This window comes from Hippopotamus amphibius, chromosome X (genome assembly GCF_030028045.1).
Source record: "Hippopotamus amphibius kiboko isolate mHipAmp2 chromosome X, mHipAmp2.hap2, whole genome shotgun sequence".
Taxonomy (NCBI): Eukaryota; Metazoa; Chordata; class Mammalia; order Artiodactyla; family Hippopotamidae; genus Hippopotamus; species Hippopotamus amphibius.
Genome location: NC_080203.1, coordinates 61,580,121 through 61,603,335, shown reverse-complemented (window position 1 = coordinate 61,603,335; position 23,215 = coordinate 61,580,121). Strand labels below are relative to the sequence as shown.

The window sequence follows — 23,215 nt, the reverse complement described above, 5'->3', positions numbered from 1 at the left end:
TTTCCTCTATGAATAAGCCTTGAATTATATATAAAAATGCCAGAATTTAACATGATATTCTTGCTTTCTTATACTCCTCCCTGCTCAACAGTCCTTAAATATTATTTACATACTGAGAAAAATTAGGGAAGGGCTAAGTGATCTGCTCCATAGATAACTGCTGGGCTATCCTTGTTTATTATACTCATTAGGTAGTCTCGTTTTGGGTAGATTGGTGGCAGTTATCCAACCTGGGCCTGAAAAGAAGTAGTTAACAGAATCCAAAGAGCCATGTGGAAAGGGCTTCCTGACATGAGCTGTGACCTTTTTGCCTGGGGCAACAACCAACCTACAAGTACCTGCCAGAAGCAGCTAGAGGAATAAATATTTTTCCCATTATCTGGATAACCTACTGTGTCTCCTACTGACTGAATCCATCTAGAAAGAAGACTGCAAGGGAGCTGGGTTTTGTTGTCCAAATAGGTTAGCCTTGTGAGCCATACAACAATGTAGAGAAAAGTAGAGAGTGGAGCCAGAAGTGCAAATACATAGGTCTGAGAACTAAGCCCTGGAACAGTACAACACTTAGAAGTCTATCCTTGAATAAATGCCCTTTTGTTGGTTTTTAGGAAGGGCTGTGTCTTCTGGGAGTGTCTTTGTTAATCCACCTCTTGGAGCTACATGTAGTCCTGTACCTAGTCGCTAAAATGCTTAAGAAGGGGTAAGAGGAAGGGTGAAGGGAAGAGCTCTTGGCTAACATCTCAATATGTAGCAGACAGTTTTAGGTTATAACCATGTGTATTTTTGTAAAGTACTAATGTTTATTATGGGCAAAGTTCATTCATTATTTTGCAACATTTAGGCTTTTTAGATGCCCTGTGGTGACAATGTATGACAAAAAGTAGAGCTAGTGAATTAACAAACTTGTAAACATCTTTGCTATAATTGATAAAAAAAAGCAGCATCTTGGACATGGAATTGTTAAACTGTCTCTGAGAAATGTATATCAGGACTTGTTCATTAGGTTGGCAGCAGAGAGACATAAGGAAGTATAAAGGGAGTGATGTATGAAAATGTGTTCATGTTTATATTCTGATGATATCTATTGATGTGTGTGCATCACTTGGCTGTACTATAGGAATACATTGTTAAGTAATTCAATAGAAACATATCTCCTTGCTAATACTTTAATAGTTTAGATCAGATAATCAATCCTTTAGAAGCATTATAATTTGTGTACTCTGTTGCTTTTGTCTGATTTTTAAATGAACATTAAGTGAATGTAGTATTTTAATTGTAACTCTGTCAATATCTTTATCCAGAGGACTGTTGCCATTTTGTATTTTCTGAAATTTTTGTCACCAAGAAAGGCAAGGTTACATTTCTTTCCTTTCAGATTGAGTTGCTGTAGTTGTATTCCTGGTTATCAAAATACTCATAGCTTTGGGACTTTTAAATGCTAAATATTCTTGATGTGTGAAAAGACATGACACTTAACTGTATGATCTTAATTACATAAAAGTGGATGCTTAGTTGTGTAAATACACAAACGAGACCTAGAAGGAAACATTAAATGGTAAACTGCTTGTGATTATGGATAACTTTGTTTTTTGCTTCTTGTAGTCTTTGGTTTCCTCTTATGCACATGTTAACTTTTAAGAAATAAATGTGGGGAAGAAAGATGGCAGTGAAGTAGAAGGACATGGAATGCATCCCTCTCCACAGATGCATTAGGAATACATTGAAAGATGCAATAAATCCCACAGAGAACCAGTTGAACACCAGCAGAAGACCTTGGACACCAGAAAGGACTGCAAAGATCCCGACATAACTGGGTAGGACAGAGGGAAAAAAAAAGAGAAGGAGGGGGAGAAGAAAGGAAAGGGACGGGTCCCACACCCTGGGGTGGAGAGATATGAAACAGGGGAGATTGCCGAATTTGGGGAAACGTCCATTATCTGATGGGGAAACCCCTTCTCCAACGGGGAATTTCCCTGGGTCAGAAGGGAGGTATTTGGGACTGTACAAAGAGGGTGAAGTGGCTGATCTGGGGCAGACAGGAAAGAGTAAGAAACACACAGAGGGTCCGCAGCATGGCTCAGCATTTCTGGACTGAGACATCAGTTCACAGCTGAACAGGGGTTCTGGGAGCTGTAACGTGGGAACTGGAGAACTGGTTCAGGGTGAGAAATATTGTTGGCAGTGGGGAGATGGACTGAGAGGACAGGAGGAAAGAAATCTGCAGCAAAGAATGCCTACCATGGAAAGCTGGGCGGCCATACTGGTGGCTCAATACTGCTGACTCAAAAGCAGAGGGAGGAGCCGCGGGTGTAGCCTCTCTCTCAGTGCCTGCAACAGACAAAGGAAGGACCCCTCTGGGCCTGACTAATGCAGTCAGGGATAACAAAGGCCCCCGGGTGGGGCTGGCCTAGAGTTCCTGCAGCCAAGAGCCAAAAGTCCGCAGAGTGGCCTGGCTCTGGAGGCATTCTTTTTACACCTGAGCTGCCTGGATCCCTCTGCAACAGGCACTGCCACAGCCAACTGAGCTGCTGAGACCCAAGCAGGGCATCACAGCAGAGTCCTATGTAGGCGGGAGGAGCCACAGTTGTAGTTGCTCTCTTGGCCTGAGCCACCGGTGTCCCTCTGCAACAGGCACCACCCAAGCCACCCAATCCACTGCAATCCAGGCAGGGCACGACTGCTCACTCACTCCCAGGGGAAGGAGCCACTATTGTACCCTCTCTCTCGCCACACACCAGTGCTTACAGACGAACAATAAAGGAAGCTCTGCTGGCTGCAGAGTAATACAAAGAGCCCAAGGTGGGTAGAAGAACACTTACAGCTGAGATGCCAAGGAAACAGAAATATTATTATTAATTCTATTGATCTGGTCCATTCTGGGGTCAGTCCTAGCTTTTTTTTTTTTTTTTAATTAATTAAGATCTTAGTCCTAAGGGATCTACACATTTTATAATATTTTTTATTCTATTTTTATTTTTAGCCCTTTTATATATTTCTAGCTAAGTTTACTGTAGTGCTGACTGTATCTCTCCTACTTTCTTTTCATCTCTATCTTTCATACATTTCTATTTTTTTCTTTTTCTTTTCATATTTCCAAACACATTGCACTCTTCTGTTGCCCTGTCTTCTATCCTTTTTAGTTTCTTTTATCTTAATATAATTAATACTATCTCTTCGCTCTATCTCTTTGCTTTATTCTCCAGATGACACACTGCTTTGGTTCTTATTATTAGGTTTGGTCTTTATCTTAGTTATGATTATAGCTGTCTGATTTTGTTTTGGGAATCTTCAGTCTGTCCAATTGTACTCTTGCTCTTTATTATATTTGATCCTATCTTTCAAAATTTCCCTGGATATGTGTTTGTGTGTATGTGTTTTTTTTTTAATTAAATACAATCTTAGTCCTAAGGGATCTACACATATTATAACATATTTTTTATTCTATTATTCTATTTTTTCTTGTACCTTTATTTTGAGACTATTTACATATTTCTATTTCTAGCTAAATTTTTGTAGTGTTAACTTTCTCTCTCCTACCTTCTTTCCTTCCCTATCCTTTATACATTTCTATTTTTTCTCTCTTTTCTTTTTCTTTACATATTTCGTCATACTATGCTCTTCTGTTGCCCTGTCTTCTATCATTTTTTAATTTATTTTGTCTTAATATACTTATAAGCAATATTATTGGATTGCTGTTTCCTTGCTTTATTCTCCAGGTGACACACTGCTTTGGTTTTTATTATTAGGTTTTGTCTTTATCTTACTTCTAAGTATAACTGTCTGATTACATTCTGAGAATCTTCAGTCTGTCTGGGAGTACACTTGCCATTTAGTATATTTGATCTAGCTTTCAAAATCTCCCTGGATTTGTGTTTGTATGTGTGTGGTGGTTTTTTATCTTTGCATTTTTTGTTTGTTTTTATTTGTTTGTTTGTTTTGGTTTTGAATTTCTGTTGGATTTCTCTTTTATTATCTGATTGCAGCTGGGGTTTTTCTGTCAGGTCTTTCTAGTGCCTCATGTTCTATTGGATTCAGTCTTTGGGTATCTCATACATGTATCTGTTTCCTTGATTTAGAATTTGTTTGCCTCAACACCCTGCCATTAGCCTGGGGCTCAGACAGTCTTCTTTAAACCCGTTTATTGGCAGACAAGAAACCTATGAATTTAGACTACTGCATCAGAAGTCAAGTAGGAGGCTCTGGGGAGGAAGCACTGAATCCAGCATGCTAGACTACTAGGCAGTCCTCAGACACAGGGAAGATTAACTGCAGAGAACTCTCATGGAGCCCTGTATCAGAGGCTAAGACCCAGCTTTGGCCAACAGTCTGCAACTGCCAGTCCTGGACACCTCACACCAAACTACAAAAAAGACAGGAACACAAAACACCCACCAGCACACAGACTACCTAAAGCGCTAGTAACCTCACAGATACCCTAAAACACACCACCTGACATGGCCATGCTCATCAGAGAAAAAAGACACAGAGCCACATACTGGAAAGCAGACAACAGACCCCCCGCCAGGAAGCCTACCCAAGACACTGGACAAACCCCACCACAGGGCACACAGGGCAGAAACAAGAGGAATTACTACTAGGCAGCATAGGGAAAGGAGACAGCAAATCCTATGAATTAGACAAAATTAGAAAACAAAGAAACACCATGCAGGCAAAGGAGCAGGAAAAAACCCACAAGATCAAATAAATGAAGAGGAAATAGGAAAATTGCCTGAAAAAGAATTCAGAGTAATGATAGTAAAGATGATCCAAAATCTCACAAACAAAAAAGAGAAAATACAAGAAACAGTTAATAAGGACTCAGAAGAACTAAAAAGCAAACAAACAGTAATGGACAACAAAATAACCAAAATTAAAAACACTCTAGATGGTATAAACAGCAGAATAACTGAGACAGAAGAACGAACAAGTGAGTTGGAAGATAAAATGGGGGAAATAACTACCACACAGCAGAAGGAGAAAAGAGAATAAAAAGAATGGAAGACAGTCTCAGAGACCCTGGTGACAACATTAAGTGCATCAACATTTGAATCGTAGGCATCCTAGAAAAAGAAGAAAACAAGAAAGGGTCTGAAAAATATTTCAAGAGGTTATAGTGGAAAACTTCCCCAATGTGGGAAAGGAAATAATTAATCAAATTCAAGAAGTGCAGAGAGTCCCATACAGAATAAACCCAAGGAGAAACACAGCGAAGCACATATTAATAAAACTAATGAAAATAAAACACAAAGAAAAAATATTAAAAGCAGCAAGAGAAAAGCAACAAATAACGTATAAGTGAAAAAGCACGAGGATAACAGCTGATCTTTCTGCAGAAACTCTGCAGGCCACAAGGGAGTGGCAGGATATACTGAAAGTCCTGAAAGAGAAAAACCTACAGCCAAGAATACTCTACCCAGCAAGAACCTCATTCACATTCATTGGAGAAATTAAGAGCTTTACAGTCTAGCATAAGTTAAGGGAATTCAGCACCACCAAAACAGCCTTACAACAATTGCTTAAAGTATTTTTCTAAGTAGGAAACACAAGAGAAGGAAAAGGCCTACAGAAACAAACCCAAAACAATTAAGAACATGGTAATAGGAACACACAAGTCAATAATCACCTTAAATGTAAATGGATTAAATGCTTCAACCAAAAGACACAGACTGGCTGAATGGATACAAGAACAAGACCCTTCTATATGCTGCCTACAAGAAACCCACTTCAGACCAAGGGACACATATAGACTGAAAGTAAGGGGTTGGAAAAAGATATTCCATGCAAATGGAATTCAGAAGAAAGCTGGAGTAGCAATACTCGTATCAGACACATTAGACTTTAAAGCAAAGACTCTTACAAGAGACAAGGAAGGACATTCCATAATGATGAAGGGCTCAATCCAAGTAGAATATATAACAATTGTAAATATGTATGCACCCAACATAGGAGCACCTCAATACATAAGGCAAATGCTAACAGCCATAAAAGGGGAAATTGATAGTAACACAATAATGATAGGTGACTTTAACACCCCACTTACATCAACAGACAGATCAACCAAACAGAAAATAAAGAAGGACAAACAAGCTTTAAATGACACATTAGACCATCTTGACTTGATAGTTAAAGGACATTCCATCCAAATACTATGGAATACACTTTCTTCTCAAACGCACATGGAACATTTTCCAGAATAGATCATATATTGGGTTAAAACTCAAGCCTCAGTAAATTCAAGAAAATTGAAATCATATCAAGCATCTTCTCTGACCACAATGCCGTGAGAGTAGATATCATTTACCTGAAAAAAAACTGTAAAAAATGCAAACACATGGAGGCTAAACAATATGCAATTAAACAACCAAGAAACCACTAAAGAAATCAAAGAGGAAATCAAAAAATATCTAGAAACAAAAGACAATGAAAACACAACAACCCAAAACCTATGGGATGCAGCAAAAGCATTTCTAAAAGGGAAGTTTATAGCAATGCAGTTCTACCTCAAGAAATAAGATAAACATCAAATAAAAAACCTAACCTTACACCTAAAACAATTAGAGAAAGAAGAACAAAGAAACTCCAAAGTGAGCAGAAAGGAATCATAAAGATCATATCGGATATAAATGAAAAAGAAAGGAAGGAAACAATAGCAAAGATCAATGAAACTAAAAGCTGGTTCTTTGAGAAGATAAACACAATTGATAAACCATTAGCCAGACTCATCAGGAAAAAAAGGGAGACAACACAAATCAACAAAATTAGAAATGAAAAAAGAGAAAGAACAACTGACACTGCAGAAATACAAAAAATCATGAGAGACTACTATAAGCAACTATATGCCAATAAATTGCATAACTTGGAAGAAATGGATAAATTCTTAGAAAAGCACAATCCTCCAAGTCTGAACCAGGAAGACATAGAAACTATGAACAGACCAATCACAAGTATGGAAATTGAGACTGTGATTAAAAATCTCCCAACAAACAGAAGCCCAGGGCCAGGAGGATTCACAGGCGAATGCTATCAAACATTTAGAGAAGAGCTAACACCTATGCTTCTCAAACTCTTCCAAAATAAAGAAGAAGGAGGAGCACTCTCAAACTCATTCTATGAGGCCACCATCACCCTGATACCAAAACCAGGCAAAGATGTCACAAAAAAAGAAAATTACAGGCCAATATCACTGATGAATATAGATGCAAAAATGCTCAACAAAACACAAGCTAACAGAATCCAACAGCACATTAAAAAGATCATACATCATGTTCATGTGAGGCTTATCCCTGGAATGCAAGGATTATTCAATATATGCAAATCAATCAATGTGACACAACACATCAACAAACTGAAGGATAAAAACCATATGATAATCTCAATAGATGCAGAAAAATCTTTTGACAAAATTCAGCATCCATTTATGATAAAAACTCTCCAGAAAATGGGCATAGAGGGAAATCATCTCAACATTTTAAAAGCCATATATGAAAAACCAAAAGCCAACATCGTTCTAAATGGGGAAAAACTGAAAGAATTCCCTCTAAGAACAGGAACAAGACAACAGTGCCCACTCTCACTATAATTATTCAACATAGTTTTGGAAGTTTTAAACACAGCAATCAGAGAAGAAAATAAAATAAAAGGAATCCAAAGTGGAAAAGAAGAAGTAAAATGGTCACTCTTTGCAGATGACATGATATTACACATAGAAAACCCTAAAGACTCTACCAGAAAACTGTTAGCACTAATCAGTGAATTTAGTAACGTAGCAGGATACAAAATTAATGCACAGAAATCTCTTGCATTCCTATACACTAACAACAAAAAAGCAGAAAGAGAAATTAAGGATACTCTCCCCTTTACCATTGCAACAAAAAGAATAAAATACCTAGGGATAAACCTGCCTAAGGAGGCAAAAGACCTGTATGCAGAAATTTATAAGACACTGATGAAAGAAATCAGATGATACAAACAAATGTAGACACACCATGTTCTTGGATTGGAAGAATCAACATTGTGAAAATGACTATACTACCCAAAGCAATGTACAGATTCATTGCAATCCCTACCTAATTACCAAAGGCAATTTTCAAAGAACTAGAAGAAGAAATCCTCCAATATGTATGGAAATGCAAATGACCCCAAAGAGCCAAAGCAATCTTGAGAAGGAAAGACAGAGTTGGTGGAATTAGGCTTCCTCACTTCAAACTATACTAAAAGGCCACAGTGATCGAGACAGTATGGTACTGGCAAAAAAAAAAAAAAAAAAAAAATGGAAAGGAAGATCAATGGAAGAGAATAGAGAACCCAGAGGTAAACTCACACACATATGGGCACCTTGTCTTTGACAAAGGCGGCAAGAATATACAATGGAAAAAAGACAGCCTCTTCAATAAGTGGTGCTGAGAAAATTGGACAGCAACATGTAAAAGAATGAAATTAGAACACTTTCTAACACCATACACAAACATAAACTCAAAATGGATTAAAGACCTAAATGTAAGACCAGACACTATAAAACTCCTAGAGGAAAATATAAGCAGAACATTCTATGACATACATCAGAGCAAGATCCTTTTTGAGCCACCTGCTAGAAGAATGGAAATAAAATCAAGAATAAACAAATGGGACCTCATGAAACTTCAAAGCTTTTGCACAGTGAAAGAAGCCATAAACAAGACAAAAAGACAACCCTCAGAATGGGAGAAAATACTTGCCAATGAAGCAACTGACAAAGGATTAACCTCCAAAATATACAAGCAGCTCATGCAGCTTAATACCAAAAAGCAAATAACCCAATCCACAAATGGTCGGAAGACCTAAATAGACATTTCTCCAAAGAAGACATACAGGTGGCCAACAAACACATGAAAAGATGCTCAACATCACTAATCATTAGAGAAATGTCAGTCAAAGCCACAATGAGGTATCACCTCACACCAGTCAGAATGGCCATCATCACAAAATCTGGAAACAACAAATGTTGGAGAGGGTGTGGAGAAAAGGGAACTCTCCTGCACTGTTGGTGGGAATGTGAGTTGGTACAGTCACATGGAAAACCGTTTGGAGGTTCCTTAAAAAATTCAAAATAGAATTACCATATGATCTAGTAATCCCACTACTGGGCATATACCCAGAGAAAACCATAATCCAGAAAGAAACATGTACCATAATGTTCATTGCATCACTATTTACAATAGTCAGGACATAGAAGCAACCTAAATGCCCATCACAGATGAATGGATAAAGAAGAAGTGGCACATATATATAATGAAATATTACTCAGCCATAAAAAGTAATGAAATGGGGCTATATTTAATGAGGTGGATATACCTAGAGTCTGTCATACAGAGTGAAGTAAGCCAGAAAGAGAAAAACTAATACTGTATGCTAACTCATATATATGGAATAAAAAAAAATGGTCCTGATGAACCCAGTGACAGGGCAAGAACACGGATGCAGATGCAATGAATGCACTGGAGGACATGGGTTTGGCATGGGGTAAAGGGGAATCTGGGACGAAGTGAGAGAGTAGCATAGACATAGTTATACTACCAACTGTAAGACAGACAGCTAGTGGGAAGTTGCTGTATAACAAAGGAAGATCAATTCGATGATGGGTGATGCCTTAGAGGGCCATGACAGTAAGTGTGGGAGGCAGTCACGGGAGGGAGGGGATATAGGGATATATGTCTAAATACAACTGATTCAGTTTGGTGTACCTCAAATCTGGTACAAGTGTGTAAAGCAATTATATTCCAATAAAGAGCTTAAAAGAAAAGAAAAAAGCAAAAAATAAATGTTATTTTAAAAGCCTTACAAAAAAACTAGGCTAGACAAGCAAAGGAGACTGAAAAGAAATAGCCAATGGGTAGCAAGAAAACCAAGAGAGTGTCACATCCTTGACCCAAATAAAGGTGTTTTAAATTGTTGGAAAATGAAATTTTCAACTGTATCACATAATGATGGGTCACAAATATGAGGACTTAAAATTGGCTGCTGTATTGGGCAAGGTAGATGATACTAGCAACTTTGAAAAGCGGAATTTGAAAATAAATGAAGGCCACACAAATGAAAACAAACAGAGGCTATTTATTCAGAGCTTTCAATAACAAGCAAATTAGCCACCATCACCTGCTCTTGACAGATATTCAGAAGCTTGTAGAAGAGCTGTAAAGCTGTATGATAAAAAAAAAAAGAAGTTTCAGTATTGCTTTGGTTGCACACTGTGAGCATGGGGAAGCTAGAGATGGGCTAGATAGAAGGCAGACATCCTATGTGATTAGTTTGAGGATCATATTTGGCTTCCTCTGGTTGGTCTGAGTTGGAAGTGGGGAAAGAAGTTAGGGAAGCTAGTAGTCACTGACCAAGTCCTAACTCATTTGGGCCAATTGCCACAAAAGTTATGGTTTGGCTTTCTGGACTGGCCACAGAGGTTGTAGTTCAGAGTTCTATTGTCATATATGGTATGGCCATTATCCATTTTATAATCAGTCACTTGGGAGTTTCAGTGGAGTAGTGTGGGCAAAAGAGTAATTTCAGTGGTGTACCAGTAAGGGTACAGTCAGGCAACAGAAATTGTTCTAATTATTTCAAACTGAGAAAATTTAATATAGGTGATTGGTGACAGGTGAGCTGAGAAAACTAATGGGGGACAGTAAGGCAACCCAGAGATTAGCAACCAGAGGCAGGTATTCCCACCATTAGAACTGAAAGAGTAAAGAAAGAAGTGATGTTACCAGAAGTCAGTTGGGTCCAGCAGGGGTTAAACCACTACAGGAGGGGATTTCCCTGGTGGTCCAGTGGGTAAGACTCCATGCTTCCAATGCAGGGGGCCCAGGTTCAATCCCTGGTCGGGGAACTAGATACCACATGCATGCTACAACTGAAGAGTCTGCATGCCACAACTGTGTCCACATTCCGCAATTAACAAGCCCACATGCCACAACTAAGAAGTCCACATGCTGCAACTAAGAGGTCCTGCATGCCACAACTAAGAATTCTGCATGCTGCAACTAAAGATCCCACATGCCACAAGGAAGATCCTGTGTACTGGAACTAAAGACTCAGCACGAGCCAAAATTAAATAAATAAATAATTAATTTAAAAAATAAAATAAAATAATAAAAGCACTACAGGAGCAGCCTAGGGGCCAAAGAAGGAAGTGCTGTGTGGTGGGACCTAGAGTCAAGGGGAGACACATAGCTAGAGGAAACTGATACCTGAGAAGCTGCCTAAGAAAAGGAAAAATGGAGGGAAATATATAGCTTCTCCTATCCTTTCACCCTCCCACTAATATCTCTCACTGGCTAATCCCAGTAAGAAGCAAGCTGACAGGAAGCCTGGGGAATGCAGCTTACAGGTGTCAGTCCTCTTGCAGTTTGCATCAGAGTGGGGAAAGAGTGAAAAATAAGAGTACAAACAGGCATATTACTAACCAAAATGGGTTCAAGAGAAAATGGGGCACTTCTGAAAATGAAGAGTTGGTTTACTAGGACTAATTCTTCTGCTGTGAGCAACAAAAACTGCTAGATGACATTTTTTTTTCAAAAACTATTTAAATAATTAAAGTACTATCAACAGGGAAGGAAACTGCCAGATGTGAGGGAGAGCTGGAGTTTAGAGATAAAAGAGTACAAGCAAAACAAAAGCACTTTTGCTCAGGGAATTTATCAAAACAGGAAAATGTACAAGGCCTTGAGGGCAAGATGGACTCAAAGCCATCCAGAGCCTGTTGAAAGAAATCTGGTCAGTTTCCAATTTTTCATTATAAACAAATTGTTATACAACTCTATAATATACCAAGAAAACATTTTGTACATTTTAAACTGGTGAACTTAATGGTAGGCAAATTATATCTCATAAAGCCATTAGAAAAGTAATGAGAGTGAGAAAAAGATATTTTCTGATGAAAAACTGAGAAAATTTAAAAAGAAACATAGAAATGATTATCAGACAGGGTTGTGGATTGTTCATCCAGAGTAACAGGAGGGAAGATAGAGAGTATACTGGGCTAGTTGCAGAGAAGTCCACAATAGTGACTGTGGTAGTGAGGAAACATAGACTCTAGAGACAAAATGTATGCTGTAAATGCCAGCTGTTTGACTTTGGGAAATTTTGTGATTTCTCTGTGCTTCTCAAGCCCCTTAGCTGTAAAATAGAGCAAATAACAGTAGTAATCTAACATAAAGCACCCAGAAAATGCTGAGCACATAGGAAAACACTCAATAAACAGTAGTTATTATAAGTATTACTGATTTTCAGGTTCTCCATTTATTCAATATTTATTAAACACCTACTATGTGCAAGACACTCCTTAAGGTATAATATTTGCCCTCAAGGGGCTTACAATATATCAGAGGGGATGGCCATCTAGACAATAAATTTATTGAGAACTTACTATGTGACACTGCATTCTAAATGCTTTACAAAAATGAAATCGACTGCAACTGAATGTACAGTTTGGTATAATGACCAAGACATTAATTTCTCATAAAATGTTCAATTTAATCCATTTAATGCAAGTGAACAAATGTAGTTTCATTATTTTTATTTGTATGTCATCAATTACTAATAAATCTCTAGATATGGCCAGAATCCAAGATCTTATAATATTCAGTCTTTCTAATTAAATGTCAATTTCTCATGTATTCATTCAATATTCATTGACATTCATTATATGTAAAGTCCTGGGGTTGACACAAAGGTGTAACTCATTCCTTCTCAAAAATGACCTAAATCCAATGGGAATGCAGACATTTAAAAAATAGACAATACAATCTAATGTGGGAAACATGTGAAGAGAGATTAGAATAGGTTACTGTACCAGCATTTAGGAGGAAAGAGTGATTATTCAGTACCCTGAGAGGTCAGTCAAGGGCTTTCTGGAAAATGTGATATGTGAACTAAATTTTAGGAGATGAGTAGAATGTAAACAGATGAAAGTAATGAGGTGGGGCACAAGGATACTAAGGGTAATAGAATCATGTGGAAAGGTTATGTGGAGCAGCATGGCATGTTCTAGAATTTAAAGTGATATGGAAAGACTAGAAATTAGGATGCAGTGAGTTGAGTGGTGAGTAGTGAAGTAGTTGGGGAGGTGAGATAAGGACAGATCATGAAAATCTTTCTTGCTAAGCTGTTTGGCTTTATTTCAAAGATGATGAGGAACCACTGAACTGAAAGATTTTATGCACGAAAGGAAACTCTTCCCAGCCAACCTCGAACCATTTGTATCTGAAATCCTCTTTATATGCAATCTAAGCCCCTGCTTTTACAAAAGAAGGACAGAGCCTGGATCTGGCTTAAGAAGAAATTGGTCCCAATGGGTATGCCATACTGTGGCTCAAGTGCTTAGCTCTTCTTCAAACTCACACCCATTGCTGCTAGAGTGCCAAGCTGTGGGCAGTCAGCAAGCAGGGTGGACCAGAAGCCATTTGGAACCTTGTGGAGTATCAATGTGCCTAAAAGTGTGTGGGGGTGGGTTTGGGGAGGTGGTTTGAAGGATCCAGGCTACTTTTACTGTGGTGGCCAGGGAAGAGAAATCTCACATCTCCTCCAAGTATATCTAGCAAGTTTGGTTTGCCCCAATGTCTCTTCTTGCCTCTGTGACAAAACATGGATAAGACCAAAGGACCTATGGAAAAGGAAATGCCTGAATTGATTTCCCAAGACCTAGAACAAGTGAAACTGACCTTGCACTTAGAAACGTTCTTACCTTCCAGATCCTTAAGTCCATGGGAGATATCTGTGACAATAGGACATTTTTAGCTCTTTAGCAACATTCTTCCCCACCATGTGCCTACCAATAAAAATTAAACCTGGATGTTCAACTCTCAAACATATTTCAAAAACAGAATTGCATACATGTGGAACACTTTTTGACATAAACCACAGCCAGATCTTTTTCAATCCACTGCCTAGAGTAATGAAAATAAAAAATAAACAAACGGGACCTAATTAAACTTAAAAGCTTTTGCACAGCAAAGGAAACCATCAATAAAATGAAAAGACAACCCGCAGAATGTGAGAAAATATTTGCAAATAAAGCATAAGACAAGGGATTAATCTCCAAAATATACAAACAGCACATGCAGCTCAATATGAAAAATACAAACAACCCAATCAAAAAATGGGTAGAAAAATAGACATCTCTCCAAAGAAGACATACAGATTGCCAACAAACTCATGAAAAGATACTCAACATCACTAGTTGTTAGAAAAATGCAAATCAAAACTACAATGAGGTATCACCTCATATTGGTCAGAATGGCCATAATCAAAAAATCTAGAAATAATAAATGTTGGAGAGGGTGTGGAGAAAAGGGAACTCTCCTACACTGTTGGTGATAATGTTAATTGATGCAGCCACTATGTAGAACAATATGTATGTTTCTTAAAAAAATTAAAATAAAGCTACCATATGACCCAGCAATCCCACTCTTAGGCATATATCTGGAGAAAACTATAATTCAAAAGTATGCATGCACCCTGATGTTCATTGCAGCACTATTTACAATAGCCAGCACATGGAAGCAACCTAAATGTCCATCAACAGAGGAATGGATAAAGAAGATGTGGTACATATATAAGATGGAATATTACTCCAGCATAAAAAGGAATGAAATAGTGCCATTTACAGAGATGTGGATGGACCTAGAGACTATTATACAGAGTGATGTAAGTCAGAAAGAGAAAAACAAATATCGTATAGTATCACTTATATGTGGAATCTAGAAAAATGGTAGAATTGAACTTACATGCAAAGCAGAAATAGAATCACAGATGTAGAGAATAAACTTATGGTTACCAAGAGGGGAAGGGGGTGGGATGAACTGGAAGATTGGGATTGACATATATACACTACTATGTGTAAAATAGATAACTAATGAGAACCTACTTTAGAGCACAGGGAAATCTACTCAGTGCTCTGTGGTGACCTAAATGGGAAGGAAATCTAAACAGATGGGATATATGTATATGTATGGCTGATTCACTTTGCTATACAGCAAGAAACTAACACAGTTTTGTAATACAACTATAATACAATAAAAATTAATTAAAAAAACAAAAACAAAAACTGAATTGCATAGGAAAGAGGGACTGCCTTTTAAAGTAGAGGACACACTGAACTGGAAGGAGCCAGGATATCTCCCTATGACATTGAACCAAGAATTATAAAGAGTAACTCCAACAGATGAGAATTCCATTAGCCTGAACAAAGGAGTGTAGATACCAAAGGGCTACATCTGTAACTTTCATTGAAGGTATTTGTCTTTCTATTGGAAGTGAGAACATATGTATGTGCTACAGTAGTCATGCTGAGGAGTAAGTGAAGGAGATTGAGAAACACCTCTCTCTAGACTCTATCTTAACCAGAGAGAATAAAGATATTGTTAGATCACCTCTATAAACACTGTGAAAGGAATCCAAAAATGTTGTTCTTCAACAACGAGGAAGGGAATCAGAACCTAATTCAAGCAGCTCGATAGAGAAGAATAACATATTAGGGAGAAAATGGAAACAAAACCTGTGCTCTTAGAGACACATAGTTAAGTACAAAGCTGCTCACAGACCGGCTATTTCCAAACTGTCTAGGGAAGAGCAGCATCCTTTGATATACAGACAATTGTGAGGTGATTAAAAGGGTTTCAAAAATAAAAGTAAGGTAGACAGTCTAGGAACTTGACACAAGAAGATGGAGAGAAATAAAAATGAAGAAGGAAACTGCTACTCTGAACATTATTCTGACAACAAAAATTGAGCAGTGATTTTAAAGTGAGATTTCATAAGTCTGGATTTGCTTTAGATTATTTTTCATGATTTATTTCCCTCTTCATCCATTACCTCATCATTTTTTGTCAAACTAATGAAAAAATATGAACCAGTATCAGTGATAATCATCAAAAATTATGAATGCATTTGTTTAAGGTTTTCCTTACACAAAGTATTTTCAGACTCATAATTATCTGCCAGTTTTTCTCTGCCTCCTATTTTGGTTTTAGAACAAAATTGTTTTCTGTGGACTATTTGCAGGGCAAATGAATTTGAATAAGACCTCTGCACTCTGCCCAATGGAAAAATATTTTAAAAACATTATGTCAATAAGGCAGCATCAAGGATGCTTTGTGTAGCAGAGGACATATATTACAATGTCTTCAAAACTAGGAATCGTCCCTCTAAGAATATTTCAATGAAGAGGTAAATTCCAGAGATTAGAATACTGTTTTCATCTTCTTTATCTCCCAACAGTCAGCTCTGATTCCTTTTAGGGAAGAACCAAACTTTGTGAATCATACTCCCTGAATGCATATACAGTAAATCACCTACATATGAACAAGTTCCATTCCAAAAGTGCGTTTGTAAGTCCAATTTGTTCGTAAGTCTGACAAAGTTAGCCTAGGAACCCAACTAACACAATCAACTATATAGTACTGTAATAGGTTTATAATACTTTTCACACAAAGAATACATAAAAAGAAAACACAAAAATAAAACATTTTTAATCTTACAGTATAGTACTTTGAAAAGTACAGTAGTAAAGTACCATAGCTGGCATACAGGGGCTGGCATCAAGTGAACAGGCAAGAAGAGTTACTGACTGGAGGAGGGAGAGGAGGTGGAAGATCGTAGAACTGAAGGATTGTCAGCAATAGGAGATGGAGGGCAAGCTGCAATTTTTTTCATGTCTGATGTTGATAGCACAGGTTCTGTTTACTTGCTGGATTCAATTCTACATACCCTCTTGAAAAAATGATCCAGTGATGTCTGGGTAGTAGTTTGTTTTTTTTTTTTTTTTCTCATCATAGACAACACCGGTTGCATTCTGAATGGCTGTTGCAACCTTCGTGTATCATTCTATGTTCAGGTCCTAAGCCTCAAAAACTAACAGTGCCGGCTCAAATAAAGAAAATTCTCTTGCCATTTCCTGTGTCGTGAATCTCTTTGCTTCTTCAGTTACTTCTTCTACCTCTGGTCTCTCTTCGGCCTTTCTCTGGGTCTCCAATTCCATCAGGTCTTCATTAGTAAGCTCCTCATGTTGCACAGCAAGTTCAATAAAGTTGTCCTCTTGCAGATCTAGCTCCAGCTTCTTGCTGAGGTTCACTACGTTGCTGAAGACCTCTTTGGATTCCTCATTCACCTTCTCAAAATCCATGAAAATTGTGAACAAACTGTGGGCAAGTATTCTTCAAAACCCCATTCTTGGTGATGGCTGTAACCTCACACAAAGCAAAGTCAATGATTTTTATGGCCTTGTTGATTTTATAGTTCTTCCAAAATTGTCACAAAGTTGTTCCTGATTCATCACTTGCCTTTACTACCTGACAAAAAGTGTGACATAAATGATATTTCTTGAAAGTAGCTATAACTCCCTGGTCCATAGGTTGGATGAGCAATGTAGTATTTTGTGGCAGATGCACTACTTTGACATTGGGATGAAAGGTGTCCATGAATGGGGGTGGCCCAGAGCACTGTCAAGCAGCAAAATAATGTTGAATGGGACGTCCTTCTCCAAGCAATATTTCCCTACCCCCCGAAAAATGTGGTGGAAAAAACAGTCCTGGAAAATGGCCTATGTAACCCAGGCTTTGGGGTTACTCTTCCAAACATCAGGAAGAGTGCCCTTGGCTATGTTTTTAAGGGCTCTTAGGTTCTCTGAATGAAAAACTAAGAGAGGCTTCAGCTTCATATCGCTCAAAGCATTGCCACCAAACAACAGATTTAGCCTTTCTTTTGCTGCTGTATAGCCCTACATCAACTTTTCCTCCTTACTGATGTAACTTCAGTCTGGCATCCTCTTCCAGTACAGTCCGGTCTCATCCACATTAGAAACCTGCTTGGATAAATACTCACCTTCATCAATAATCTCTCAAAGTGTTTCAGGAAATTCCCAGGCAGCTACTGTATCTGCACTCACTGCCTCACCGCTTACTTTTACATTGTGAAGGATGGCTCCAGCCTTGTACCGATGAAACCAGCCACGGCTGGCATTAAAAGATGCACCCTCTTGTTCATCAACGTGTTTCTTCTTCAAGTCTTCATAAAGGCATTTATCTTTCTCTTGAATCAGCATTAAGCTGAGCAGGACTCAACACTGATGCTGATCCTGCATCCACACACTGAGAAGTGTCTCCATCTCCTCCATCACTTTTCCACACTTCTTTGATATTATTGTCAACATTATCAGCACAGCAGCCTTCACGTGTTCCATGATCTCACCCCTATTCTTGAGAATCGTGCCAGTGGTTGAACGATTCATATTATAAGAACAAGCAACATCTACCATCTTTTTGCCTCACTTCACACTCTCAATTATTTTCACTTTTGTTTCCATTGTTATCACTTGGTGCTTCTTAGCAGTACCAGCTACATCACTGCTGCCTTTATGCTTGCTTCCTGGGTTTGAAATAAAAATACTGTACTGTACTACTGTATTCCATACAGTACTCTACAGCAACATACACAAAAGCACAAACACTTGTAGACAATGCACGCACATGACAATGCACACCAGACACGTAAACTAACATGTGATTGGACATGCAAACGCATGTTCATATCTTTGAAAGTTCATAACCTGAAGGTTCGTATGTAGTGAACTTACTGTAACAGGCTAGTGAACTCTCATTTTCTCTATACCCCCCTTCCCCTGAGAGTTCCTTATACACTTCCTCTGGTGGCCTCTAGGTTTACACTCATTAAAGTTGTGATGATATGCCTGAAGGTGCTGAAACTGAAGTTACAGGATGAGGATCAAAGAGGATTGACAAAGTACACCAGCCACTATCATTTATTTGCTAAAATGACATCAGGAATTGCAACATTAGCTGAGCAGTAGTTATGGAATCTATCTCCCCCCTGTGGGGGGTGGAGTTTTGAGAATGCCATCTCTATGGTAACAAATTTGGACATCCTACTAACAAAATGTAACCGAGACAAGAAGCAGTGGTCATGAAGGAGCCAGAGAATTTGGAGTAGCTTTCTTACCTTTATTATTTATTACTCTTTTCTTTTATGTGTAAATCAGGGTGTGTGTTGGAAGAGGGTGGGCAGCAAGACACTATCATTTTCGAGCTTTGTACCAGGTAATATAAGATTCTTTCTATGCGTCTTCTCATTCATTGAATCCCAAGTATATTCTCTGTCTCTAGTTGGAGATAATTATAAGGGTCACCAACAGCTCTGGATCACCTCTGAATAACAATACTAAGATGAACACAATATTAAGATGCACATACCATCATTGTATTTTATTAACTTTGTTACTTGTATATCAGACCTCTGCATACACAGAAATACATTATAGTATCAATGTTATCTCATCATGCTTATCTTATCTATATATTATAAATAAAGTCACCTTGGCTTTTGGGTGCCTGAATCACTTGCTTTTAGTTCTTGTCAGCCCTCTGGCTCAGAGGCTAGATTGTTTAGTGTACCAAGTATTGGCTGGAGAGGTAGTTTTAAATATTCCACAAATTCTTTGATAGCCCTCCCTTTAAGAAATGGAGCCTGATTCCCCTTCCATCAGTTTGTGCAGACTTAGTAAGTTGTTGCAAATGAATAGAATAAGGCAGAAAAGACAATGTGTGACTTCAGAGACTAGTTCAAAAAAAGATGTTGCAACTTCCTCCTCTCCCTTGTATCACTTCATCCAGGCTATGTCATGAGAAGAGGTCCATGTGGGAAAGAACTGAGTCTTTTAGCAACCACATGAGTGAGCCATTTAGAAGTTGATCCTCCTGCCCCAGTCAAGTCTTCAAATGATTGCAGCCCAGGTGGAATTGTGAATGAAACCTCATAAGAGACTCTTAGCAAGAACCACTCAGTTCAGCCACTCCTGGATTCCTAACCTATAGGAACTGTGTGATATAATAAACCTTTGATGCTTTAAGCTGTTAGGTATCAGGGTCATTTGTTATACAGCAGTAAATAATGAACAAAACTGGGATTCTGTTCTTTTTTTCTTTTCATTTGGCCATGCTGTGCAGCTTACGGGATCTTAAGTTACCCAACCTGGGATTGAACCCACGCCTTTGGCAGTGAAAACATGGAATCCTAAGCACTGGACCACCAAGAAATTCCCTGGGATTCTGTTCTAAACAAGATGGACAACTCAGAATGAAAACACTAACACAGATCTGACTACAGGGATCACTACTTCCAGTCAGTCCACTTTATTTACCAGATTGGATTTCCTTCAATATCAATTCTCACCTGATCAATTTCAAATTCTCCAGATTTTTGGCACTGATTTGGAACATTGGTCACTCACAGGGGGCCACACTAATTAATCTGTCTAACCCTAACCCATTTATACTTAGGCTTATTCCTCCCCCTCCCCCATGCCTTGAATTCAAGTCAATATAGGTCATGGCACTACCTATTTTGCTTACGTTTTCATTCTGCAACAAACATTAATGGCAACTTGTTATATTTCAACTGCTATGCTAATCACTAAGACTATAAAACTAAGTAAGAGTCAATACCTACATTCATAGAGTTCATAGTCTGTGACAGATTGTTACATCCCTCTGTTCCCATCTCCCTCTCTTCCTTTAGTAATAGAATCTCACGTTTTTTCTGGGCTCTTTCTAATGAGATGTGAGAGGAAGTAATTTTGCCACTCTTGGATCATGTCCATCAAGAGACAAGGTATGCCCTTCACTCCCTTACTCCCTTCTTACTGGTTGGAATGCATTAATGACAGAAAGATTGGATTAGACATTTTTGAACATAAGGTGAAAGCCTTGGGTGGAGAATGATGAAAAAAGATTCTCTCCTTGACCAAGGCTCCTCTGAGTTCTTCTTCAACTAGGTCTCAAATTTTAGGCTTCTGGGTTCATCTCTGCATTGTCTAATCTTAGCAGAATCCCAAGTTAAGTTTAGCTAGAATCCCCTGTCTTCAATATCTGATCACTCCTGATATCTATTTGGGATCCTCAACCTCACAATCTTACTGGCCTGACTTCAGCAAGAATTCTATTAGGTCAGTTTAGCTAGAATCTCCCTTACCCCCAATGTTTTATCTTACTAATTTTCCATCCACTGATCTCAACCCTGGTTTTTGGCTACAGACTTTTACTTGCCCATGTTATATTCAGAATTGAGCCCAATCTTTCTCCCTCACTGCAAGACCTCATTGCAGTAGTCCCTTTATCTATTCTGATAGCCACCCCTTGAATAAAGTCTTCCTTAATATCTTTAACAAGTTTAAAAAATATTTTTTCTTTAAAAATGGCAAACAAACAAGTCAGAAGGAATGAAAAAATTGTACCAGTTCTGGACTGCTTATGTTTGCACTGGTACAGGATAAACTTCTGTCTTGTTTAAGGTATCTAATAAATGCATAGTCTGATGAAACTGACATGCAGACAAGTAATTTTAGCAAAATAGTCTATACTGAAGTAAGCATAAAGTCTTATGAGAGCATAGCAGAGGAAGCAAATGACTCTGCTTGCTGGGGGAGGGATTGAACACCAAGAAGTCTCTGAGGATGTTAAGGCTGACATCTCAGTTTGTCCTGAGCTTGATGAACTTGATTACTCCAGCATTTGGTTGACCCAGACAGTCTACACTTCCAGTGTTTTCATCCTCTCAATCCATGACCACTGAATCCTTGACTTCTTTTTATAAGACAGCTGATGATTTTTTTTAAGATCTTGATTGGAGTATAACTGCTTTACAATGCTGTGCCAGTTTCTGCTGCACAACAAAGTGAATCAGCTGTATTTATACATATATCCCCATATCCCCTACCTCCTGTGACACCTTCCCACCTTCCCTACCCCAGCCCACTAAGTCATCACCTATCATCGAGTTGATCTCCCTGTGTTATGCAGCAGCTTCCCACTAGCTATCTATTTTACATTTGGCAGTGTATATATTTAAGTGCTACTCTCTCACTTCATCACAGCTTCTCCTTCCCCTCCTCCCTGTGTCCTCAAGTCTGTTCTCTACATCCGTGTCTTTATTCTTCCCCTGCCTCTGAGTGGATCAGTAACATTTTTTTAGATTCCCTACATATGAGTTAATATATAGTATTTGTTTTTTCTCTTTCTGGCTTACCTCACTCTGTATGGCAGACTGTAGGTGCATCCACCTTACTCCAAATAACTCAATTTCATTCCATTTTATCGCTGACTAATATTCTCTTGTATATATGTGCCACATTTTCTTTATCCATTCATCTGTTGATGGGCATTTAGGCTGCTTCCATGTCCTGGCTATTGTAAATAGTGTTGCAATGAACATTACAGTGCATCTGTCTGTATTCCTGATGCATCTGTGGAAAGAGATGCACTCCACATCCTTCTACTTTGCCACCATCTTTCCTTCCCTCCCAGCTGATGATTTTTGAAGACATATCATTCTCTTTAAACCATTCTTACATAAAAATTATGGGAAATTTTCAACAATAGACGTAATCAAATTTCTATCATGCATGCAATACCAATACAATGCAAATTCATGTGATTAACTTCCTTAATACAGCATCGAAATGCTTATGGTATTTCTGGAGGGTTGGTGTGAGCAAAATGGATGAAGGTATTACCAATTGTTTAGGGTAAAAAGTTGACTTACATTGTTAATATTGTTACTCTGAGTTTATGGGGGAATTATTGGCATCAACATGATGACCTTTTTTTCCAGGTGGCATTGCTACACAATGGAGTAAAATTCACATAAAATACCATGTTTAGCTTTAAATACACTAACATTTTTGTGTGTATGGAAAATATCTAATTGTCAAACCAAGCACAAAAATCTTACTGAAAAAGAAACATTTTAGAGGTTAAAGTCCTCATGCTTTCTATTCTTAGTCTTTTTATTTTTTCTACAGATTAGATAGGATTGACATACTTATGGTAAGGTGTCAGTGCATAATAAGCCTTCATATATTATCTCTTCCAAAGATTTTTAACAGAAAAGTATGTCTCTATTTGACCAAACAGATAAATTGTACAAATCCACTCATTATTATGCTACATGCAACTTTTCATAAAACTAAATCAACTAGAATTTACTGAAAATCTATTATATATGTGATGTTGTACAGGGACAAAGGTCAAAAATCGTTGCATATAAAACACATAGAGGATAACATAAAACAAATGGAATCAAGTGCTAGATATTGTGGACCTGGTAACAAATGCATTAGGAATTTAGAAAAGGAAAGGTCACTATATTGGGAATGATTAAGGAAGGCTTCATGGAG

The 23,215-nt window shown here is 38.1% G+C and overlaps 1 long non-coding RNA gene and 1 other non-coding gene across 2 annotated transcripts in view; one reads left to right on the top strand and one right to left on the bottom strand.

The window, feature by feature from the left end:
- Positions 1-23,215, bottom strand: part of LOC130842508 (uncharacterized) — a 245,974-nt gene that overhangs the window by 197,071 nt on the left and 25,688 nt on the right. The gene's annotated exons all lie outside the window — the stretch shown is intronic.
- Positions 10,786-10,858, top strand: TRNAW-CCA (transfer RNA tryptophan (anticodon CCA)). The gene has a single exon. It is a non-coding gene; the product is annotated as a tRNA-Trp (tRNA).